General features: G+C 41.4%; 1 pseudogene; it reads left to right on the forward strand.

The window, feature by feature from the left end:
- LOC110534872 overlaps window positions 1-26,043 on the forward strand; it is a 106,023-nt pseudogene that overhangs the window by 20,913 nt on the left and 59,067 nt on the right.

The raw sequence follows: 26,043 nt of genomic DNA on the forward strand, positions 1-26,043 counted from the left end.
AACATTAAAGTGCGATCAGAATCAGGCCAACTCCTAGCGTCAGCAACACGCTCCAGCAACGAAAATAATGTCTCAGGGTAATTTTCATTCAATTTAGGCAACAACCGTAAGTTCCCAACAATATCAAATGTGTCCGGTGCACGACCAAAAGAGGAGCAACCCCTAGGTACTTCTTGGTCACCTTCCCAGAGCAAACTCTCCTCTGAGAGCTTTCCTTCCCTAACCAGCTCTAGCCGCTCTTGTTGCAGCTTGATTTTAGTATGCTCCAAATCCTGTTTAAATTCCAATTGCTTTTCATACTTTAGCCGATTAGCACGCTCCGAATCGTGTTTAAATGGCAATTATTTTTCATATTTTACACGGTCATGCTCTAGCTTCTCACGCTCATGCTCCAGCTTCTCACGATCATGCTCTAGCTTCTCACGATCATGCTCTAGTTGTAACAGAAGTAGTTATTTCTGCTGTTCAAAAAGAAAACTACTAGGACTAACAGATGGAGCAGCCATTGTAATGTTACAGGGAGACAGCGAGCCCGCAGCAGAGGCTGCCCCAGTGGTAACTTCAAGAATACTACTCATCATCACAGATTGGCCTTCAATATCAACCTAATATAATTTTTTTGACGTTTATCACTAAATTCATCCTTGTGGTGTTCAGCAACATACAACATTCAGCTGTTCTTTAGAACATAATTCTAACAGTTCCTCTGATGGAAAGCGAATGAACTCGTACGATGCCATAGTCACAAGAAAAAATAATATATATATATATATCGCTGTTCCCCTCTGCTGAGCACACCAGACCACAACCAGAGAAATTACAATCACACAGGGCACCACAGAAGAGAGATGTATGGAGCTTCCCCAAAACCTACATAAACTCAACCCTAGTCTTTGTGCGGATTTGCGGTGGGTAATTACGCACTGTAGCCCGCTGGGAAGGAAATACACCACCCGTCACGCTGGCAGATTGCCCCAAGCCATGGATGTGCCCCCGAGACAACTGCTCAGTCCACAGACACCACACAAAAATAACAAACAAAATAACCATGCCCAACGTATTCCAAAGTGAAACACGTCGCTAAGCCTAACAGAGGAAAATGCTATAGCTCCGGGTAGCTAGTGTCACTATCCTACCCAAGTCTCCCACTGAGGTACGCAGCCAATTGTACTCACCACCTCGGAACAATGTCCCAACAGCGAGTTCAGCAAGAGTCTCCAGCCTGGGCAGGGGCCTAGAAACTAACCAATGTAATTTCTCCAACGCAGCACACAACGAACTATCCACCGCAGTGACAAACAACAAACAAAGGCAACCAGTACTGGGCACCAAACACTTGAACTTAAACAAGCTGTAACAAAAGATGCAAACAAAGCACCTACAGAGTTTAACATTAACTCCATGTTTTTCCCCAAACACAAGACGCATACTAGTAAGCCAAACGACACTAGTATTAGTCCTTCATAATGCAACAAAGTGCTATACGCCAAAATGTCTAGGAACCAACCTTTATTATCTCGGATGATCCCCCACTTGTCACGAACCGGCTCAAAATGCGTAACAAAAAAGGAGACAACGTGGAGATAAGGAATAACAAAATATATTTATTTAACTTAAGTAAACTAAATATAATCAACATTGGTGTGTGTAGTCAGTTATCAGTAGTGTGAGTGGTTGTGTGCATAAATGTAATAATGAGCGATGTTGAAAGGTGCCAACGCAAACAACCAAAAACAGCCACAAAAATGCCACACCCAAAATCTGTGTCTGCATGGAGAGAATCTCCTCAATGAATGGGAAGAGGTGCATTTATCCTGGGACACACCGGAGCCCAGGTGTGTCCCATTTCACTGACGACCCTCCCGGCTCTGCCCACCGACATCTGTTAAGGAAAACAAGAGCAAAGAGAGAGAATTCGGCAGACTGCGTGGGAGGGTCGTCACATGGGTTTGTGCCCATAGGCGGCGTTGTTGCCGGTGATGTCTGGTGAGGACCTGCCTTACAACAGGCCTACAAGCCCTCAGTCCAGCCTCTCTCAGCCTATTGCAGACAGTCTGAGCACTGATGGAGGGATGGTGCGTTCTTGGTGTAACTCGGGCAGTTGTTGTTGCCATCCTGTACCTGTCCCGCTGGTGTGATGTTCCGATCCTGTGCAGGTGTTACAGGTGGTCTACCACTGCGAGGACGATCGGCTGTCCGTCCTGTAGCGCTGTCTTAGGCGTCTCACAGTACGGACATTGCAATTTATTGCCCTGGCCACATTTCCAGTCCTCATGCCTCCTTGCAGCATGCCTAAGGCACGTTCACGCAGATGAGCAGGGACCCTGGGCATCTTTCTTTTGGTGTTTTTCAGAGTCAGTAGAAAGGCCTATTTAGTGTCCTAAATTTTCATAACTGTGACCTTAATTACCTACCGTCTGTAAGCTGTTAGTATCTTAACGACCGTTCCACAGGTGTGTGTTCATTAATTGTTTATGGTTCATTGAACAAGCATGGGAAACAGTGTTTAAACCCTTTACAATGAAGATCTGTGAAGTTATTCGGATTCTTACTAATTATCTTTGAAAGACAGGGTCCTGAAAAAGGGACGTTTCTTTTTTTCCTGAGTTTACGTTGACATATTTGACATTTGTATCTAAAAGCATAATTGAGAAATAATTAATGAAAGTTGGCATATTTGGGATGTTTTGGACTTACCCAGGCCTCCTGTATGACTCCGTAATGTTTCATCTGTATGTGCTCCAAATCAAGAATTGTTGTATGAAGCTTTTCGGCCTTCTCTGTAAGCTGAGTAGTATTTAGATTATTTTTTTAAAAATATATATTTATGGATATTAAAAAATATAAATATGAATGTAAAAAATATACCACTTTTGATTTGGCCAATTTTTCTATACATACGGTCATATCAAAGTTCCGGAGTGGGATCTTTGCTAATTGTGAGTGATGGCCCATTGTTATACAGTAAAATATTCATAGTAGGCATTGTAACCAATCAAAGCCCTCCTTTCGATCATCCAACCTCTAGAGGCCGATATAGTGTCTACTCGCACAACGTGAATTGTCACGTGTCTGCATACCATGAATCTCTAACGTAATTATCCAATTAGTCTAAAATAAATTCCCAACCATGTGGATTGACTTCAAATGAAATGTTTGCTGACGATTATTCTCATCAGCTGCTTACACTTTAGCCTAATTCACCAAATTCTTATGTTATCTCGAACTTTATCAACATAAATATTTAACTTATTAAGTGTCTTGTCAACATAAAATGCCTGTTATTCCCATATAATCTAAGAAATGTGGCCTATTTCATAAAAGTAGCCATTTTTATTCACCATAGAAATACAAGTTAATGGGCCTCCCTAGTGGCGCAGCGGTCTAAGGCACTGCATCGGAGTGCTTGAGGCCTCACTACAGACCCGGATTTGATCCCAGGCTCTGTCGCAGCCAGCTGTGATGGGGAGACCCATGAGGCGGCGCACAATTAGCCCAGCGTCGTCCGGGTTAGGGGAGGTTTGGCCGGCCGGGATGTCCTTGTCCCATCGCGCGCTAGTGACTCCGAGCGCATGGATGCTGGATTCGGTCGCCAGTTTTAGTGTTTCCTCCGATACATTAGTGAGGCTGGCTTCCGGGTTAAGCGAGCAGTGTGTCAAGAAGCTTGGCAGGGTCATGTTTCGGAGGACGCATGGCTCTCGAGTTGCAGCGATGGGACAAGACTAATTACAATTGGAGGTAATAAGTACCAAAAAAAAAAAAGGTTAAGATTAGATTTAGTACTAGAGTTAAAGTTTAGGTTTGGGTTAGATAGTTAAAATGTTACTGATTGTCTGTAGAGCAGGGCTCTCCAACCGTAAACACGGACACCCTCATAGATATCATCCTAACCAACTTGCCATCCAAATAAACCTTATTCCGTTCAAAATATATAACTTCACCAATTTGGCCACTTGGGTACATTTGGGCTACTTGTGTGGGACACCTGGGTGACTTCATGATGAATGTCATGTAGCACACTCATTTTGGAAGTTATCATTCTGAAACTTTGCACAAGTACTGTTGCCCTCTTATGCCCTCTTATTCACTGAAATTGTCCCCATCATCCTATCTGAATGTTTGTTTTATCTTGTACATTTTAAAGAAGATGATACAACAATAAATTAAAAAATGTATGGGTTTTTTTTCATTGTATTATCTAAACCAGATCTATTGTGTTATATTATCCTACATTCAATTCACATTTACACAAACTTCAGAGTGTTTTCTTTCAAATGGTACCAAGAATATGCATATCCTTGGTTCTGTGCCTGAGCTCCAGGCAGTTAGGTTTGGGTATGTCTTCAGGCAGAAATTGAAAAAGTAGGGGGGTAGCTCTGAGGTTACCTGTTTTCCAGAACTTCTTGGGCTTTGACTGACATAGAGAGAACTGCTCCTTAAAGTAAATAACTTTGGCCTTCCGGATAGCCTTAGTGCACTTATTTCTCATTTGCCTGAACGATAGCCAGTCAGCTTGAGTATGCGTGTGCCGAGCCTATCGCCAAATGCAATTCTTGAGGTGGAGTAACTCTGCAAGATCACTGTCGCACCAGGGACTGAACCTGTTTTTAATTCTCATTTTCTTTATGGGGGGCGTGTTTGTCAACAATTCCACTGAAAATATTTAAAAAAGAAGGTCCAAGCGTCTTCAACAGAGGGGATCAAGCTGATTCTATACCATTTTACAGAGGCCAGTTCATGAAGGAAGGCTTGCTCATTAAAGTTTTTTAGCAAGCGTCTATCAGGACAGGTCGTGTCACTGAGCAGCCATTACGAACACAGGCTGTAAAACAGTGATCACTAAGGTCATTACAGAAAACACCAGACTGATACCTATCAGGATTATTTGTGAGGATAACATCGAGGAGAGTAGCCTTTTCTGGTTGTTTGGAGTCATACCTTGTGGGATTGGTGATAATCTGAGAAGGATTTAGGGAGTCCCATTGCTTTAGGACTTGGTCAGGTGGTTTAAGCATGTCCCAGTTTAGGTCACCAAGCAGGACAAATTCAGACTTGGTGTAAGGGACCAGGAGAGAGCTTATGGCAGGTAGAGTACAGGCTGGTGCTGATGTAGGACAATAGCGCCCAGCAACAGTCAACAAAGAGCTATTTGAGAGTTTAATGCTTAAAACCAGCAAATCAATTTGTTTGGGGACAGACTTGGGGGAGACAACCGAGCACTGAAGGTGTTTCTTAACTTTTTATGGCTGCAGGGGCAGTATTGAGTAGCTTGGATGAAAAGGTGCCCATTGTAAACGGCCAGTTCCTCAGTCGCTAATATATGCATATTATTATTATTAGTATTGGATAGAAAACACTCTGAAGTTTCTAAAACAGTTTGAATTATGTCTCTGAGTATAACAGAACTCATATTGCAGGCAAAAACCTGAGAAATTCCACTTCCTGTTTGTTATTTTTTCTGGGGGTGGCAGATTTTCAACCAAGCTCTCATTGAAATTACAGCAAGATATGGATGAGTTTTCACTTCCTACGCCTTCCACTAGATGTCAATAGAACTTTGTCTGATGACTCTAATGTGAAGGGGAGTCGAATGACACAGGAAATAGTCAACACTGCCACGAGTTGACCATGCTTTCACTATGCGCGTTCACAGGGGAAGGACCTGCGTTCCACCGGTCATCTGAAGTCATTCTAATTCTCCGGTTGGAACGTTATTCAAGATATATGTAAACAACATTCTAAAGATTGATTCAGTACATCGTTTGACATGTTTCTACTGACTGTTACGGAACTTTGGACATTTCGTCACATTATAGTGGACGCGCTTTGTGACTTTGGAATTGTTTACCAAACGCGCTAACCAAAGTAGCTAATTGGACATAAATAACGGACATTATTGAACAAATCAAGCATTTATTGTGGACCTGGGATTCCTAGCCCTTTCACATGTACCATCACACGGGTGTGATCGTTCTACAGTGGTCCCTGAAGCTATGATCACACCAGTGTGATTAGAACACTCATTTAGAACGGCAGTTTCGAATGATGCAACAATCAGCGTTTGAGCTGGCTACACTTTTTTTCAGAAACTATTTACACAAACAAACAAAGTTATGTCCAGAATGTCAGCAGTTTATTTTTGGATGCAATGTTCAGATATTCACAGAAGTGTATAGAGCATATCACAATCATCCTAACCGGAAAAATGTAGGCTACATTTGTCCTAGCGCTGAGGAAAGATTGACCCAACACAAGCAGTCATATTTTCTAACTCTCGGCTGACATAAACTACAATATGAATTAGCTAATATCAATTACTATGTATAATTAATCACATCACGGGTGAGCTCACAATTGATCGAAATAATTAGGTAAATCACTTTATAGAAATCGAAAGTAATCCGACGATTAGTTTCAGCGCACAGCCATGCATTTTTTCCTCACAGAAACCGAAGATAATAAGAGAAGACGAGATGAGTTTGGTCTGTTGTTGAAGGGGTGTGTCATCTACCGTCGTTCACATCCCACAATTAATTTCCGGAAGTCCTCATACGAAAACTATTATAACGTAATAAGACGCTTACTTTGATAGAGACGCAGCCTGGATTTGAACCAGGGAGTCTGTAGTGACGCCTCTAACACTGATGTGCTGTGCCTTTGACCGCTGCACCACTTGGGAGTCATAAGGCCATGTAGCTTCAAAATGCAACACAAGATGATACTTCTCTGATGCAATTAGCATTGTTTTACAGAGCTAATAGAATAATGTAGCTACGTAAGCACGATTGACTATAACACCATAAAGGTTATAAAATGAGTAACGTTACCTCACGTGTCCGCGGTTATAAAGAATATGCACAAATATATTATGCTCCATACATACAGTACGCTATAATAGAAATGTGGAATGGAAAATGTGAACACGTACGTGTGCAGATCCTGTTCTGACGGGCGAGGAGCAAATGTCTGCAGACGTGAACTGCACAAACAATTGGGAAGTGCTTGGGGAATTTTGTCCGTGTCGTAAATGTTCCAAAAATGTAATTGTCCGCAAAAGTAAAAATGACTATTTTTATGTGAATAAATGAGGAGGCGGAACACACCTAAATTCAAACTGTTTTTAGAAAATAAAAACTTGTTAGAAAATACTTTGAAATTGAAGTTGAAATAGCCTATAAATATAAACAGGCTGCGTGCTTAAGTTTGAGGGCAGCGCGGATAAAATGTACTGTCACGTATCAATCACATTCTGGAATGGAGAGGACATTCTAACATCACGTGCATAAAAAAACTCACGCTGTGGCGACCGTTAGAGATATTTGGAACTCACGCATGAAAGGGCTAGGACTGCATTCTGATGAAGTTCATCAACGTTAAGGAAACATTTATCATGTATTTTCTAGTTTCTGTTGACTCCAACATGGAGGCTAATTTTTCTATTGTTCTGAGCGCCGTCTCAAATTATTGCATGGGTTTCTTTTTCCGTAAAGTTTTTTTGAAATCTGACACAGCGGTTGCATTAAGGAGAAGTATATCTAATATTCCATGTGTATAGTATTATCATCTACAATGATGAGTATTTCTGTTGAATGATGTGGCTATGCAAAATCACTGGATGTTTTTGGAACTAGTGAATGGAATGCTCCAATGTAAACTCAGATTTTCTGATATAAATATGAACTTTATCAAACAAAACAAGCATGTATTGTGTAACATGAAGTCCTATGAGTGTCATCTGATGAAGATTATCAAAGGTTAGTGATTCATTTTATCTATATATCTATATCTCTATGTGCTTTCTCGCTCTCTCTCTTTGGCTGGTAAAATTGGCTGTGTGTTTTAGTGAGTTGTTGGTGAGCTAACCTAATCGTTTGTGGTGCTTTCCCCATAAATCCTATTTCAAATCGGACACTGTGTTGGGATTAACAACAAGACTACCTTGAAAACGATATAAGATACATGTATGTTTGAGGAATTTTAATTATGAAATTTCTGTTATTTTGAATATGGCGCTCTGCACGTTCACCGGCTGGTGTCATATCGCTCCCGGTAACGGGATTGCAGCCCTAACAAGTTAAAGATTGCCACTCCCCCACCTCTGGAAGATCTGTCTTGCCGAATATGATTATAACCAGAAAGGTTAACATCAGTATTCAAAACACTCTTCCTTAACCACGTCTCAGTAATGTCCAACACATCTGTATTGGACCTGTGAACCCCCAGTTTCAATTGATAAATTTTATGTAATAAGATTCTAATGTTAACGTGCAGAAAACCCAGGCTTTTACAAGAGCAGAAGTCAGTGAAGCAGATATCAGAGCAAAAGTCAGAATTGGGGCTAACAACAGTAGTTGGGCCAGGGTTGTACATGCACATTTCAAGATATCATAAACAGTAATACAATCAATGCATGGCATAGGACAGGGAGAGCTCTGCAGTGCTGATTTATGACATTTGTGTGCATCAGATGGCAACGATCATATTGTACATCAATTTCATCAGGTAACATGAATACAAAGCCGGCGAGAGGTGGTTAGAATAATATGGGAGGACAAAAGTCTGTATAACCAATATAGAGTCAGAGCCCCAAGTGTGGGAACAAACAATTTGTCCCACGGTTGGGTAAAGGAAGTTTGTAGTCAACAAAGTATGCAGGAGTCATGAGGCAAAATGCACAAGAAAGAAAGAAAATAATATATAATAATATATAATTATATATATATAATAATATATATATATATATATATATATATATATATATATATATATATATATCTCATATAACGACTTGGGGATAGCCATTGTAAGTTCAGAGTCACTCATTCCAGCAGTGCGTGAGAGAGAGGGGTGAGTGTGGTGGGGGTACCTTTACCAGATAGGGGGAGACAGGCCAGGGCAGTTGGTGAATGATCGCCAGGTGGAATCCAAGCAGCAGTGCAGCAGGCATTGGGAGTAGGTGTCACACCCGCTTGGGAGAAGCTTTTATTTCTGGAGGCAGATTTCTTGTAGAAAATGCCAGTGAATTATTTTTGAACAGCAGGAGGGGGCTTCAGAGGATGCTTCAAAGACTCCTGCCACTTGTTGGGCCTAAAGGCCTCGACACCTTTCACTTCACACCTTGGTGATAGTTGAATTTGTATATGGTCTGAACTTGTCTTAACCTTTTTGGGATCATTTTCACTTTTGGATGAATAGCGTGCCCAGAGTAAACTGCCTCCTACTCTGTCCCAGATGCTAATATATGCATATTATTATTAGTATTGGATAGAAAACACTCTGAAGTTTCTAAAACTGTTTGAATGATGTCTGTGAGTATAACAGAACTCATATGGCAGGCGAAAACCTGAGAAAAATCCAACCAGGTAGTGGGAAATCTGAGGTTTGTAGTTTTTCAAAGCTTGGCCTAATGAATACACAGTGTCTATGGAGTCAAGTTGCACTTCCTACTGCTTCCACTAGATGTCAACCGTCTTTAGAAACTGGTTTGAGGATTCTACTATAAAGGAGGGGCTCGTGAGACCTGTTTGAGTCAGTGGCCTGGCAGAGTGTCTCAGGCTCGTGACGCGCGCTTCCGACAGAGTTACCTCTCGTTCCAGAGCTTTTCTTCAGACATCGGAATTCTCTGGTTTGAACATTATTGATGTTTTATGTTAAAAACATCCTAAATATTGATTCCATACATCGTACGACCTGTAATGGAACTTTTTGAGTTTTTGTCTGGACGAAGTGCTCACGCCTCATGAAGATGGATTACTGGGCTGAACACGCTAACAACAAGTGGCTATTTCGACATAAATGATGGACTTTATGGAACAAATCAGTCATTTATTGTCGAACCGTGATTCATGGGAGTGCCTTCTGATGAAGATCATCAAAGGTAAGTTAATATTTATAATGTTATTTCTAACTTCTGTTGACTCCAAAATGGTGGATATTTCTCTGGCTGGATTGGGCTCTGAGCACCGTTCTCAGATTATGCCCTATTCCGTAAAGTTAAAAAAAAATCTGACACAGACTTCTCCTTAATGCAACCGCTATCTTTAATTCTGTGAATAACACTTGTATCTTTTATCAATGTTTATTATGAGTATTTCTGCAAAATCACCGGATGTTTTGGAAACAAAACATTACTGCACGTAACGCACCAATGTAAACTGAGATTTTTGGATAAAAATATGCACGTTATCGAACAAAACATACATGTATTGTGTAACATGATGTCCTATAAGTGTCATCTGATGAAGCTCATCAAAGGTTAGTGATTCATTTTATCTATTTCTGCTTTTTGTGACTCTGTGTTTTTTTGACTTGGCGGTGATCTATTATAATCATATGTTGTGCTTTCGCTGTAAAGCATTTTTGAAATCGGATACGATGGGTAGATTAACAAGAAGAAGATCTTTCATTTGCTGTATTGGACTTGTTAATGTGTGAAAGTTACATATTTCGAAAAAATACTTTGGAATTTTGCGTGCTGCCTTTTCAGCGGAATGTTGTCGAGGGGTTTCGCTAGCGGAACGCCTGCGCTAGAAAGTTTAACTCAGTGTTCAGTCCCCATTAAAATATATCATTTATTTTTCATTTTCTTCTTGGCTTTCAAAATAGCATCAGACCAAATACTACTCACTCAGTTCCAGATTGGATGGTGTCCTCAGGTCTCAGCTGTTTGTTTGCTAGAACACAGTATTGCTTGGAAAAATAACCTTTGGAAGCAGTAATCTCTCCAGTTTATTTTGGTCAAATTAGGTTGTAGGTTTGGAGTTTTGATCTAGAGTGAAGGCCATGATGTGGAGGGTAGCATCTTGCATATGTACCTGCTGAAAAATCCAAGTTTATCTAACTCCAAATCTATCATTTTGTAAAAAAAACATGTTAAAAAATGTGAGAGTTCACATGCAGCTGTGTCTCTCTCTCTCTCTCTGAGGGGGGCGTGTTCAATATATTTTTTAAACGTGCCAAATCAAAATGCTGTATTTTCAATGTTCATGTTTGTCTTTCAATATTCATAAATTAATGTAAAACAAATATATGTATCAAAATACTACTCATGTTACAGAGCAAGCCGTAAAGCTTCATATGACACAATTTTTGCTTTGTAGCACCTACAGTGGGGCAAAAAAGTATTTAGTCAGCCACCAATTGTGCAAGTTCTCCCACTTAAAAAGATGAGAGGCCTGTAATTTGCATCATAGGTACACTTCAACTATGACAGACGAAATGAGAAAAAAAAATCCAGAAATTCACATTGTAGGATTTTTAATGAATTTATTTGCAAATTATGGTGGAAAATAAGTATTTGGTCAATTACAAAAGTTTATCTCAATACTTTGTTATATACCCTTTGTTGGCAATGACAGAGGTCAAACGTTTTCTGTAAGTCTAAACAAGGTTTTCACACACTGTTGCTGGTATTTTGGCCCATTACTCCATGCAGATCTCCTCTAGAGCAGTGATGTTTTGGGGCTGTTGCTGGGCAACACGGATTTTCAACTCCCTCCAAAGATTTTCTATGGGGTTGAGATCTGGAGACTGGCTAGGCCACTCCAGGACCTTGAAATGCTTCTTACGAAACCACTCCTTCGTTGCCCGGGCGGTGTGTTTGGGATCCTTGTCATGCTGAAAGACCCAGCCACGTTTCATCTTCAATGCCTTTGCTGATGGAAGGAGGTTTTCACTCAAAATCTCACGATACATGGCCCCATTCATTCTTTCCTTTACACGGATCAGTCGTCCTGGTCCCTTTGCAGAAAAACAGCCCCAAAGCATGATGTTTCCTCCCCCATGCTTCACAGTAGGTATGGTGTTCTTTGGATGCAACTCAGCATTCTTTGTCCTCCAAACACGACGAGTTGAGTTTTAACCAAAAAGTTATATTTTGGTTTCATCTGACCATATGACATTCTCCCAATCTTCTTCCGGATCATCCAAATGCTCTCTAACAAACTTCAGACGGGCCTGGACATGTACTGGCTTAAGCAGGGGGACACGTCTGGCACTGCAGGATTTGAGTCCCTGGCGGCGTAGTGTGTTACTGATGGTAGGCTTTGTAACTTTGGTCCCAGCTCTCTGCAGGTCATTCACTAGGTCCCCCCGTGTGGTTCTGGGATTTTTGCTCACTGTTCTTGTGATCATTTTGACCCCACGGGGTGAGATCTTGAGTGGAGCCCCAGATCGAGGGACATTATCAGTGGTCTTGTATGTCTTCCATTTCCTAATAATTGCTCCCACAGTTGATTTCTTCAAACCAAGCTGCTTACCTATTGCAGATTCAGTCTTCCCAGCCTGGTGCAGGTCTACAATTTTGTTTCTGGTGTCCTTTGACAGCTCTTTGGTCTTGGCCATAGTGGAGTTTGGAGTGTGACTGTTTGAGGTTGTGGACAGGTGTCTTTTATACTGATAACAAGTTCAAACAGGTGCCATTAATACAGGTAACGAGTGGAGGACAGAGGAACCTCTTAAAGAAGTTGTTACAGGTATGTGAGAGCCAGAAATCTTGCTTGTTTGTAGGTGACCAAATACTTATTTTCCACCATAATCTGCAAATAAATTCATTAAAAATCCTACAATGGGATTTTCTGGATTTCTTTTCTCATTTTGCCTGTCATAGTTGAAGTGTACCTATGATGAAATTACAGGCCTCTCTCATCTTTTTAAGTGGGAGAACTTGCACAATTGATGGCTGACTAAATACTTTTTTGCCCCACTGTATAGATGAAATATTATGTAGCCTTAAAGGAGACCTGGGTAAGGCCAAAATGTCATAAATATGCCTACTTTTATTAGTTCTCAATTATGCTGTTAGATACAAAAAGTCAAATTTTCCTCCAAATGAACATTCTATAGATTACATTTTGTGAAATTCCCTCCAAATCATGGTGTTTTTTTTGTCCTGGTTTCCTGAGGATTCACTCGTATACAGTCTTGCATGCTTTGTTCGTGTTTTACTGACATTTTGGCTGGGGATTTAATCCATTAATATTAATGCCAATATCAAACTAGACAGATGTTTTCACACAATGAAAATGTATTATTCACGGGAAATTAAGTCTATAATGGTTATCAAAAGAAGTTCTTCATGATGATCTCTTTCTTCCTCTTGAGTGTGAGGTTGGCCTGAGGGAAGCTGCGAGCTAATACTCTGCTTGTCGAACTGAACATCAACAGAGAAGAGGGGGTAGACCAAGAGAGTGGGAGAGTAAGATGGGGGAGTTGGGGTTCTGGATGGAGGAGTAGGTTAGCCTGCAGCAACGTATGTTAGGGGATCTGTTTTGACTAAAAATAAGAAATGTACAGTAGACCTCACTTTGACACTCATATCTCCAGTGCTCTTGTGGTGAGAATTTTGTGTGCTGTTTGAGTGATCCGGTGTGAATTCATGCATGTTGTAGAGGTGACTGGTGGTCTTGCCTGCGTAAGATGTTTGTTGGTTGCTGGTGTGTGTGTGTGAGAGAGCTGGGTCGACACGGTTTTATCAGCAAGCTGCAAGGTCGTCGGCTTCTTTCCACCTGGTAGAGTGACTGCGTGAGGAGAATGGGAATTACACTGGGGGACGTTCAGAATGGATGGTGGTTAATGCGGCTTTACCCTCTCCTGTGTGTGTGTTTCGATGCATAGTGAGAGTCGTTCAGTGGAAAATCAGCCCATTTCATCTCTCACTAATCTTATTTGTCCTGGCTAGTGTTGTAAAGTTCATCCGTAACATGCTGCTCAGTCATTCTTTCTGTTAAATCAACAACTGATTTTAGAATGAGGCTATTACTCTCTTGCTTAGGGACTTGATTTGTGCTCCTACATTAACAGTCAAACGTTTGGACACACCAACTCATTCAAAGGTTTTTCTTTATTTTTACTATTTTCTACATTGTAGAATAATAGTGAAGACACCAACTATGGAATAACACATGGAATCATGTAGTAACCACAAAAGTGTAAAACAAATCAAAATATATTTTGTATTTGAGATTCTTCAAAGTAGTCACCCTTTGATTTGATGACAGCTTCAAGTCAGTATTAAACACATTTAGCATCTGCTGGGATCCACACATTTTAACAAGTACATTCAATCCATGTAATATAGCCTACACCTTCACAATAAATACATTAGTTAATTTCAACGGGTATTAAGAAGCATGATTTGAAGAAAATGTCTTTAAGAAGAAAATAATAGCATACTCATAGTTTTCTTTATGTTAGGCCCTGATGTGGCTATGCCAAATGGCTGTGGGCTACATTAGGTCATTTAGCAGACAAGATTCGCCTAGAATTTCGTTGCATTATTTTATAGTATGAAGAATACAATTGAACAAAGCTGAATAACATATAAATATTTTATTCAAGCGATTTGAGGGAGTGTGCACATGCGGCTATTCTGTGGTGAGCGGTTAACTCAGAAATAGGTGCTCCTATATGCTTAATTTAGAGATATTAATGTAACTTTAGTTCTACAAACGTTGGCTATATGTTTTGATTTTTAATACATTGTAAGGCTGCATGATGAGATTCTAATAATTTGAAAAAAGTAGTTTGAAAGGCATGAGCTCTGCTTTGTTTTTGCGCAGGCTGTACACACTACAATAGTCTGTCATGCACAATTTGACAAGCACTTGATAATGCCTCGAATTTCACGGCAGCATCCCCTTTATGGCCGTAATGCACCCTAAAAAATCCATGCCTTTTTTTTTTCATCCATCCGTGCCCTTCTCCCTGAGTGCTGTGCAATCCAAAGCGCCTGGGGTCTTTCTCACAGGCTACAAGTGAAGACCGACACATCGGGTACGCAACTGTGTGCGTCCTTATCCAATTCCGAGGTGCATATTGGAAGAACTGTCCACATTTACTTTTCGTCAGTCAACAAGATGAGTAGGCTTAACGAACATCAAAAGCACTAGCATATCCTCTATAGTTCAAAAGTCGACCTATTCTGTGCAATAAATACATATTCCCAACATAGATCCCAAATTAATACTATCACTAGCATTTAAAAAAAGTTTTTCCGAAATGTTGCTGACATTACTGATCAGAATGTTTTAGCTTAAAATATTGATAAATTATTAGGCTATTTCTTCACATAAGAGCAGCAATGTGCACATGGCAGTAGGCTATAAGTGCGAATGTACCATTAGCGGGAATATTACATTATCAAAAGTGACCTTAAATGCAATTATGCATTAACCCTTTCACATGTACCATCACACTAGTGTGATCATTCTACAGTGGTCCCTGTAGCTACGATCACACCAGTGTGATTAGAGCGCTTATTTAGACCGCTTATTTAGAACGGCCAGTTTCGAATGAGGCAACAATCAGCATTTGAGCTGGCCACACTGTTTTTTCAGAAACATTTTGCACAAACACAGTCCTTACAAAGTTATGTCCAGAATGTGAGCAGTTTATTTTTGGATGCAATGTACAGACATTCACAGAAGTATTTACAGCATAGCACAATCGTCCAAACTGGCTACTTTTGTCGTAGCGCTAACTGAGGAAAGATTGACGTAACAATACATATCCTACTACATTACACATGGCAGAAAAACATACTGGTTTAAGATATCTTTGGTACATAGCCTAAATTAAACAAATTGAGTTAGCCTACAATTATAGTGAATTTGTATTTGATGTTGGATAGCGTAGTAGTAGGGAATATTCTGTATTTTCATAATTGGGCTGACACATTACCTTTTAGCTGCATAGTATCTCACCACTGTGCGTTTCCATCTCCTCTCCTCTCTCCTTCATTCCTTTCTCCTTTGCGCATTGAGATGGGCTCTCGGCAGTTTATTAAATGTATCTTTGTGGAAACACGTTACTGTCAATGTTCCCAAACAGATTCCACTTGGTTTCCAAAATTAAGCACTGGGTAGCTGTAGGAACAGGGTTGGAGAGTCCATAGCATACAGGGTTTGGCCAGAATATCACCTGAGGTGTGGTGAAGTAACCGCCGACATGAGCGAAAAACTAACCGCGCGTACGTCGCCTCCATTCGCTATTCAAGTGCATATGGATGATATTTTCTCTTGTCCCTGTTCCTGCTCATTTGATAATGGGCCATTCTAAATCAAAAGAAATGTTGCATATTAGTAAAGACCAGATTATATTTAGAATAGTCTAATGGGTGGACACTTGATAAGAGAACAGCGTGTGCAGCCAGAGGCATGGAACAGAGCACAAGCTTTTTTGCCACTTTCTCAAATCATCAGTAGTAGGGATGCACGATTTATCGCCTTCAAAATGAAAGTATGTCATTGACAGTGACGCAAATGAAAACAAATAGTATAATTATGCCATGCTTTTATTCTGAAGGCTAACCGCAAAGTCCTCTATTGTGGCTAATCCTTATTGTGGCTAGCTTCACATAGATGGGTCTGACCACCATTAATAAAATAAACTGTCTTATATATTAGGGTTATTTTAGATGATGACACCTACCTATATAGGTAGCTAGCTAACTATAGCTACTGAAACATTTTGCAATGTCATTGGGGAAGAACATTGTTTGCATCCATGACCTGGCTAGCTTTTTTATGACCAGCACTGTAGGTGCTCGGGACAACTTTATCAGCATCATAGCATACATATCGATGAATTGTTGTGGCATATGAAATACGAGTGATAGTGTAATCAATGTGTAATAACTACGTAAAACATTTATGAATGCGTTAAATTATTATGTGACGTTCAGTCATATTCAGGTCCTGATTGGTCAACAAGCTTATTTGACACTTGTTAAATAGTATATTTTTTGACACGCAAAGACCCTAACGGCGTTCCATAGAAATCCTGGTTGAGAATGAAATGACTAAACAAATGAACAATGAAACAGAACAGCAAGTAAGTGAAAGAAATATGTTTTGATTGTGTTTTACTGGTAATGGGAACATATGTAAATGCTAACAAAATAACTTCTTGGTGTGTGTGTGTAACCTTTATTTAACTAGGCAAGATAGTTAACAACAAAATTCTTATTTACAATGACTGCCAAACTCGGACGATGCTGGGCCAGTTGTGTGCCGCCCTATGGGACTCCCAATCACGGCCGGATGTGAGTACAGCCTGGATTCGAACCAGGGACTGTAGTGACTCCTCTTGCATTGAGATGCAGTGCCTTAGTCCGCTGTGTGTGTGTTTACTATTTAACTGTACTAGAATGATTTAAAGGCCGCTAAAATTGTAAATATCACTTATCGGGGTCATTTTATTTGGCAAGGAAAATATCGGATATCGGTATGGGCCAAAAATGTAATATCGGTGCATCACTAATCATGCAGCCCATATATCTTTTGATTTCTAAGGCATTCTAACATGCTGACCACACCACTCGCGTTACAAAATACATTTACACATGTTATTCAACCATTTCATCCAAACGAGCGTCTGCGTAGCCAGCAGCTAAAATTGAACTTGGTTCTATTTGTGATGCTTGACACGCTGCAAGTCCCGCCTCTCCCATCTCCTCATTTGGTTTTTAGGAATGAACTGAGGTCCACACTCCAGCCCAGTTGGAGGTGGTAATGCACCTTAAAGTTCGTTGCCAACCCCCATATCAAGTCCGAAGAAGCCTGAAGGAGGAAAGATTACTGGAAACAAACTCGGTTTACCCTTTTATCAGTGAATTAATTGTCAGAGTAGAGGACCTTGTGCATTTCAGGTAAAATAAAAACCCAATGTTTATATCCCAGGACAAATTAGCTGGCAACATCAAGCTAGCTAGATAAATTGCCATAAATGTTTAGTGCTTTTCGACCTGTCCCCAAATTAATATAGTTGGTTCAGAGTTCATTTTGATATTTCAACCTGTATGTTCTAATCGCGTCTGATGTGGGTGGACAAAATCAACATGAGCGCAATGGCACACGCGGTGTGGTCAGCATGTAAGGTTTGTATCATTCATAACTAAAGTTGTCAAATATCTCAATCTAGCATATAGGACCAGTTTCAAATGTTATTTTATGCTCAACATAGCCACTTCATATGTGCTCAGGAAAGTGAAAATATCCTTTATTTTATTCATCTAAGTAAAATTATTTTCTTCTTTCTAGAAAATAATATAAAATAATGGCGAATGACTTAGACAAGATATGTTTAAGTGAATAAGCCTATAGCCATGGCGCATAGCCAGGTAACATTCAGTAGGCCAACTCTTTTCTGTTCTTCTGAAATACGTTTTTTTCATATCATGTTTCTTTAGACCTGCCTAAAAAACTTGAGCAGGCGCACACCCAGAATTTTTTTGTGTGTGGAGGTGCTGCTTAACGGCGAATAAACTATCAAAATAATATAATAATATATAATCTCCCAGTAATTTATTGGGTATTTACCAACGTTTCGGCATCACTGTGCCTTCTTCAGGCACCCTGAAGACCTTAGACCTGCCTAAAATAAATCATGGATTTATTGTGAAGGTGTATATTCAATTGATTTATTCAACTTTTTAAAATGATGTTCACACATCAGTGGCCTGTATGCGTGGAGGCCTGGAGATGCTAAACATGTTTAATTGATGGTCATTTACCGTGAGACCGACAGTCTTTTGCTTGACAATAACCGGCTGACAATTTTAATGACCGCCACGCCCTACACCCATGCAGTGGCTTTTATATCCATTTGCGGAGGGAGCAAGTTCACTGAGCGGAGGGGTAGGGAATTGGAATGCAGCCCTTGTTCCTACTTCAAAACAAACACCTTGGCTGGTGGTTGTTAATGTTGTCATTGGACAGTTAGGGGGGGACCGTTACTAATTTCCGTCATCCCCACTATATTATCCCCCTTCAGTCTCCTTTGGCGTCTGTGACACTGAGGCGGGCAATGGAGAGGATAGTTGACCTTTTGATGTTCCCACTCTCTCCTGCAGAGTTGCCTGGCACAGAGGGCTGTGTTGCCATCAATTACAGTGCTACAAATGGACTTAGCGGGATAGCTTTTTCAAAGAAGATTATAGTGCTAAGTCCATGTTTTGAAAGAGTGAGCGCAGAGGGTCAGTGTCCTAGAGGGGGCGTTGAGGGCAGGGGGTTGAGATGAATCAGCACACAAGTCAGTAGCCTTCCAGGGCAAGAGTTGTTAATTTCACCTATAGTGCTTACACCCATAAAATAGAGATTTGGCACCTGCATTTACATTCTCCATTGTTTACATTTTTAACTAAATGACTAAAATGCAATGGAAAATCGAAATAGCCTCTTATGCACCAACAGTGTGTTTTTGGCTTTGTCACTAACAACCTCACCTTCTAGATGGTACGATCTGTTATTTCCTTTGAACTCAAAACAATGTGATTTTACACCATTTTGTGAGGCATCAGGTTGTTTCATCTTCAGCCTCTAATCATAATTTGAGACTGGCTTCACATTTCTCTTAAGGAGAGAGCCCACTCAAAGAGAAAAGAGGGGCCCTTATCACCATCTTGCACCACCCAGTGTGATTCATCGCCTCCCTCGGCTGGCTGTTATTGTTAGAGAAGATGGCTGGTGTCAATATATCGCTCACCTTTCCATCTCCCTCTCTCTCGCTTTCTTTCTCTGTGTAGTGTTTTGTCTCCTACCTGCGCTCCGTCTACCTCATGAAGAACAAAGAAGTCTTTGATGTGTTCCAGCTCAAGCTCCAGGAGTACGCAGCGTGAGTAAGATGGAAACGGGCCATTTTGTCGACCGGTGCAGGAGCATTTTCTTCATATGTTGTAATTGTTCACATCTTCCCAGTTCCCAATACTGACAGACTGTAAGCCAGGCCACAATATGCCTGTTATTTGTGCATGTGATGGTACTCAGACAGTACATCATTATGTAGGATGTCCGCTAGGGCTGTAGAGGTCATGAAATTTCGTCAGCTGGTGATTGTCAAGCAAATAACTGCCAGTCTCACGTTAATTGACCGTTAAATAATATAAACACATTTACCATCTCTTGGCTTCCACGCGTAGCCTACGAGCCACTGATGCAGACCTTTGGGACATCTACATTTTAATAAGTCTAGTAAATCAATTTAATATAACCTACACCATCATAATAAATCAATTCATTATTTTAGACCGGTCTAAAGAAACATGATATGAAGAAAATGTAGTATATTTCAGACGAACACAATAGCATATTCTGAGTTGCCCTGATCTGGCTATGCCATATGGCTGTGGGCTGGCTACATTAGTTCATTTAGCAGACATGATTTGCTTAGAATTCTGTGGCATTATTTTATAGTATGAAGAATACATAGCTGAATAAAATAGAATATCTGCATTGTTGTTGATCCATCCTCAGTTTTCCATCCTCAGTATTTCCTTTTGAGATAACATTTTAAGGCAGCAAAATGTGAACTTTGCGAGGGTTTGTGGACTTTCACCTGTGACGAGCTAGGTGCGCTTTTTTTTTGCATGCGTCTGTAGTCTCCAGTTTGACAAGCGGTTCAATTATTGCCCATCTCCAACCATCTGCTTTCTACGGAGTTGCCAACTTGCAGTGCCGTTGTTTCATAGGCGATGCCCTGAGTCATTGGCGCTTGGTGTGCTTCAGCCTGGCTTTGCCTTGCATTTCTGTAGAGTTCTGTTGTTTATTAAACTTCCATCAAAGTTAGGTACAACATGTTCCAGAAGGCTTAATGACTCCAGTCTACACACACCTGGCAGTGGATGGATACGAGTTAATGTCAGATTTCATTTTGGCCAGATGGTTCCTCTCTGCTGGAGAGAGAACCGGTAAATCACTGTTTGCGCTGAGTACCCACCTACAGGTATGTCCCTTAGCAGGGGATGTAGATGCTGAAGTGGTGACCTCATCACAGTAATCACTCTGGTTTGAGTGATGAGCTTATAACATAATTAAATGGCTGAGACTAAACTGTCTGTTAAGTGAGGTGTAGGCAGCTACAGCTCTTAAAGCCCTACACAAGTGCACACTTGTGTGACTCAGCTTATTACCTTTTTGCCCCTTTCTCAGGAATTGGAGTGGGCTGATTGAAATGCTCAGTTTTTCCTGGAGGAAAATGGTTTGTTCCAAGCTATTTGTTGCTCATATTTAGAGTTACTGTGCACCTTGAGGCAAACCATTTGGGCTAGCTCCCATGTGAAGTTGGGAATATAACATCCTGGTTTTCCCGCAAAAAAATGACAGCCGTACGATAGAAACAGTTTGGAGAAGAAGAATGTTTGAATAGAGGTCAGGGTGAGTTTAGCCATCTCCGGCTATCTCTTTCATTGACTCCTCTGCAGTGGGATAATAATATGCTGTAGGTGGCAGAGTCACAGCTGCTGTAGTGTGCCTTCAGCTAGAGTGGGAGGCTGCAGAGTGGTGCTTTTCTTGTCAGACATGATTCACTGTCTTCAAATGGGGGAGGAAGATTTTATTTTTTGCTCTTCATCACTATAGATTCAGTGAAATAATCTAGATAAATGTGGCTATCTACAGTCTCATGAGAGGACCGGGGTCAGATAAGGGTCTTTTAGGGCCATTGTATATGAAATCATTTGTCTTTGTTTGCCTAGAGGAGAAATGGTTTATAATATAGAGGAATTTCTTAACTTATTCAGGTCAACTTTCAACAGTTATAATGAGTACCCCCAAAAAACTTGCCAACTGTCAGTTTACACCGACTCCTAGAGAAGCTTTTTCTCCCTGAAATACCTGTCGACTCTTCAGACCATATACTTCACCTCCAGCATGTGACAATAATTAGGCTGATTTGTGACACTGTCACTATGCCTGGGGATGCTTTCATCTCCTCTATCGAGATCCGGGTGACTTCACCCGTCACCCCAATTTTTCAATACAGCTGGCAGGGTCTGTTCAGCTCAATTGCCTCTGAAATTGTCACAGTACCAGGAGAAACAGAAAGCCCTCAACATTTCTACTGTCGCTGGCCTTATCCTGCCACTGAGGGGCTTAGAAGCTCCTTCAGATAGTGTTTCAAGAATTATGGGTGGTATTGATGTTTTAAAATATCAATCATGTCAATGACTGCTGTCTTCTGGTACAAGGTATCGAGCATATTCATACCATTCTACTAATTTCATGGTTTAACCAAAAACGTTAGGGTCAATCAGGGTTTTTGTATACTCCATCATTGGATAACGTAAAATAAACTAATTATTTTCTTCACACGTGGATGCCATCATTTATTTTTGGTCTTTGAGGTGGTGATAGCCTAACATAATAACACATCCTTCATTGTGTCCTTTTAAATGTAGGTTTGTGAGTATGAGATTGATTGAGGCAATCTTGTGAGAGCAGCCCCCTCAGCCTGCAATAACAATCTCAGGGAAGGACATAAGTCCGTTGACAGTCCTCTTTGTCAAATGACACCTTTCATTGGGAACGAACCGCATGGCAATTCCATTATGCTAATTGCATCCTTGTCGTCCTCTCACACCCTTACTTTGAGAAGAAACTGTCTCCTGCCAAACCCAAATACCCTTGGACATCGTGTTGTAGGTCTCTCCCAAATTGAGAAGGTTTAGGCCTAGCCTTATCATAGAGATGGTATTCTATAGGCTTATATAGTATTTTTATTTTATTTATTTATTAAACAAAATGTTAAAGTAAAAAAATATTTCAAAAAGGAACTGATATTCACAAACAAACACAATGCAAGACAAAAAAAAACATCAGTCATACAACACATGCAGGCCTCCTGAGCGGCACAGCGGTCTAAAGCACTGCATTGCATTGCTAGAGACTTCACTACAGACCCTGGCTCGTTCCCAGGCTGTGTCACAACCTGCCGTAATCAAATCAAATTTGTGCTGTCACATGCTCTGAATAAAACAGGTGTAGACCTTAAGAGTGAAATACTTACTTAGAAGCCCTTAACCAACAATGCAGTTTTAAGAAAAATAAGTGTTACATAGATAAGTAAAAAAAAATAATAACCTAGTTAAAGAGCAGCAGTAAAATAACAGTAGCAAGGGGCTACCGGTACAGAGTCGATGTGCGGGGGCTACCGGTACAGAGTCGATGTGCGGGGGCTACCGGTACAGAGTCGATGTGCGGGGGCTACCGGTACAGAGTCGATGTGCGGGGGCTACCGGTACAGAGTCGATGTGCGGGGGCTACCGGTACAGAGTCGATGTGCGGGGGCTACCGGTACAGAGTCGATGTGCGGGGGCTACCGGTACAGAGTCGATGTGCGGGGGCTACCGGTACAGAGTCGATGTGCGGGGGCTACCGGTACAGAGTCGATGTGCGGGGGCTACCGGTACAGAGTCGATGTGCGGGGGCTACCGGTACAGAGTCGATGTGCGGGGGCTACCGGTACAGAGTCGATGTGCGGGGGCTACCGGTACAGAGTCGATGTGCGGGGGCTACCGGTACAGAGTCGATGTGCGGGGGCTACCGGTACAGAGTCGATGTGCGGGGGCTACCGGTACAGAGTCGATGTGCGGGGGCTACCGGTACAGAGTCGATGTGCGGGGGCTACCGGTACAGAGTCGATGTGCGGGGGCTACCGGTACAGAGTCGATGTGCGGGGGCACCGGTTAGTAGAGGTATTATGTACATGTAGGTAGAGTTAAAGTGACTGCATAGATAATAACTAGAGTAGCAGCAGGGTAAAAGAGTGGGTGAGTGGGGTGGGGGGACAACAATGCAAATAGTCTGAGTAGCCATTTGATTAGCTATTCAGGAGTCTTATTGCTTGAGGGTAGAAGCTGTTTAGAAACCTTTTTTTTCCTCGACTTGGCACTCCGGTATCACTTGCCGTGCGGTAGCAGAGAGAACAGGACAGATCGGGAGTCCCATAGGGCGGCGCACAATTAGCCCAGCGTCGTCCGTGTTAGGGGAGGGTTTGGCCGGGGGAGGTTGGCCGTCATTGTAAATAAGAATTTGTTATTTTTATGACTTGCCTAGTTAAATAAAAATAACATGGAAGCACTTGTTCACAATCAGATCAAGTAACATTTGATTTGTCACAGGCTTCAAGACTAACAGTGAAATGCTTACTTATGGGTCCATTTCCAACAATGCAGAGTTAAAGATAAGATCAATTAAATAAAAATGTAAATATTGAATTACAAATAATAAAACAAATACTAAAAATAACATACAATACAGTGCATTGGGAAAGTAGTCATACCCCTTGACATTTTCCACATTTTTTTTTTACGTTACATCCTTTCCCCCTCATAAATCTACAAAAAAAATGCTAATGTATTAAAAATAAACTGACATGTCATTTACATAAGTCATCATAACCTTTACTCAGTACTTTGTTGAAGCACCTTTAGCAGCGGTTACAGCCTCGAGTCTTCTTGGGTAGGATGCTACAAGCTTGGCCACCCTGTATTTTGGGAGTTTCTCCCATTTACCCTTTGCAGATCCTCTCAAGGTCTGTCAGGTTGGATGGGGAGTGTCGCTGCACAGCTATTTTCAGGTCTCTCCAGAGATGTTTGATCGTGTTCAAGTCTGGGCTCTGGCTGGTCCACTCAAGGACATTGAGACTTGTCCCGAAGCCACTCCTGCGTTGTCTTGGCTGTGTGCTTAGTGTCGTTGTCCTGTTGTCAGGTGAACCTTCACCGAAGCACTCTGGAGCAGGCTTTCATCAAGGATCTTTCTGTACTCTGCTCCGTTCATCTTTCCCTTGATCCTGACTAGTCTCCCAGTCCCATCGCTGAAAATATCCCCACCGCATGATGCTGCCACCACCATGCTTCACTATGGGGATGGTGCCAGGTTTCCTCCAAACTTCGCACTTGGCATTCAGGCCAAAGAGTTCAATCTTGGTTTCAGCAGACCAGAGAATCTTTTTCTCATGGTCTGAGAGTCCTTTATGTGCCTGGCTGTCATGTGCCTTTTACTGAGGAGTGGCTTCCGTCTGGCCTCTCTACCATAAAGTCCTGAATGGTGGAGTACTGCAGCGATGGTTGTCCTTCTGGAAGGTTCTCCCATCTCCACAGAGGAACTCTGCAGCTCTGTCTTAGTGACCATCGGTTTCTTGGTCACCTCCCTGACCAAGGCCCTTCTCCCCCGATTGCTCAGTTTGGCCAGGTGGCCAGTTCTAGGAAGAGTCTTGGTGGTTCCAAACATCTTCCGTTTAAGAATGATGGAGGCTACTGTGTTCTTAGGGACCTTCGATACTTCAGAAATGTTTTGGGTTCAGCTGTATAACTTTTTGAGGGTCTGAGGGCCCATGCCAAATCTTTTCAGCCTCTTGAGGGGGAAGAGGAATTGTCGTGCCGACTGTTTGGTGTGTTTGGACTAGGGTTGGGCGATATCCAGATTTCCAGACCTTGATACCAGTGGCGGTCGGTGACGTTTAAGATGAAGGAAGACACAAATGTATTTTATGAGTTTGGCCTTAATTCTGTTACAGCATATTGGATGACTGTCATTCATATTACATTCTCCAGGTTCCGCTACACACAGCCTATGTCGTTGTCACCATATTAGCTAAAGTAAAGTAACGTCATAGTCAACATAGCTAATAGAAGGAACGAGTTAGTAAAACCGCTACAATCATGTAGTACAGTGTAGTAAGCAGTTTATCAGTTACACCAGTGGGCCCCGGTGGCAATACTTTTTGTAAAACCAGAAGCTTACCTTGACTTGGAAGAGTTCCCGTGTTGGATAGCCATAGCCAGCTAACTAACATAGCATCCCTCTGTTTGAGCCTGGTGTTTGAGTAGGCTAAACTAAGTAGCTGCATTTGCTAGCTGTGAAAGTGAGATAAAAAAATTGAATATAGCAAGCTCTCTCTGTTTTTGAATACATTAACTTGTTCAAAACTGTTAACTCGGTGAGAAAGACAATAGTTTAACACACCACATTTTATGCACTGCAGTGTTACCTAACTGTAGCTTTTGCTTTCACTACTAGATTCAATATCTGATCCTTTGATTGGGTGGACAACATGTCAGTTCGTGCTGCAAGAGCTCCGATAAGGTGGAGGATGTCCTCTGGAAGTTGTCATAATTAATGTGTATGTCTATGGAAGGGGGTGAGAACCAATATTCCCAAAGGACGACGGAAGCTAGCTGTCCTCCGGCTAAACCATGGTGTTACCCTACAGTGCTGTTGAGGCTACTGTAGACCTTAATTGCAAAAGTGTTTTAATAAATTATTTGGT

This window comes from Oncorhynchus mykiss, chromosome 10 (genome assembly GCF_013265735.2).
Source record: "Oncorhynchus mykiss isolate Arlee chromosome 10, USDA_OmykA_1.1, whole genome shotgun sequence".
Taxonomy (NCBI): domain Eukaryota; kingdom Metazoa; phylum Chordata; class Actinopteri; order Salmoniformes; family Salmonidae; genus Oncorhynchus; species Oncorhynchus mykiss.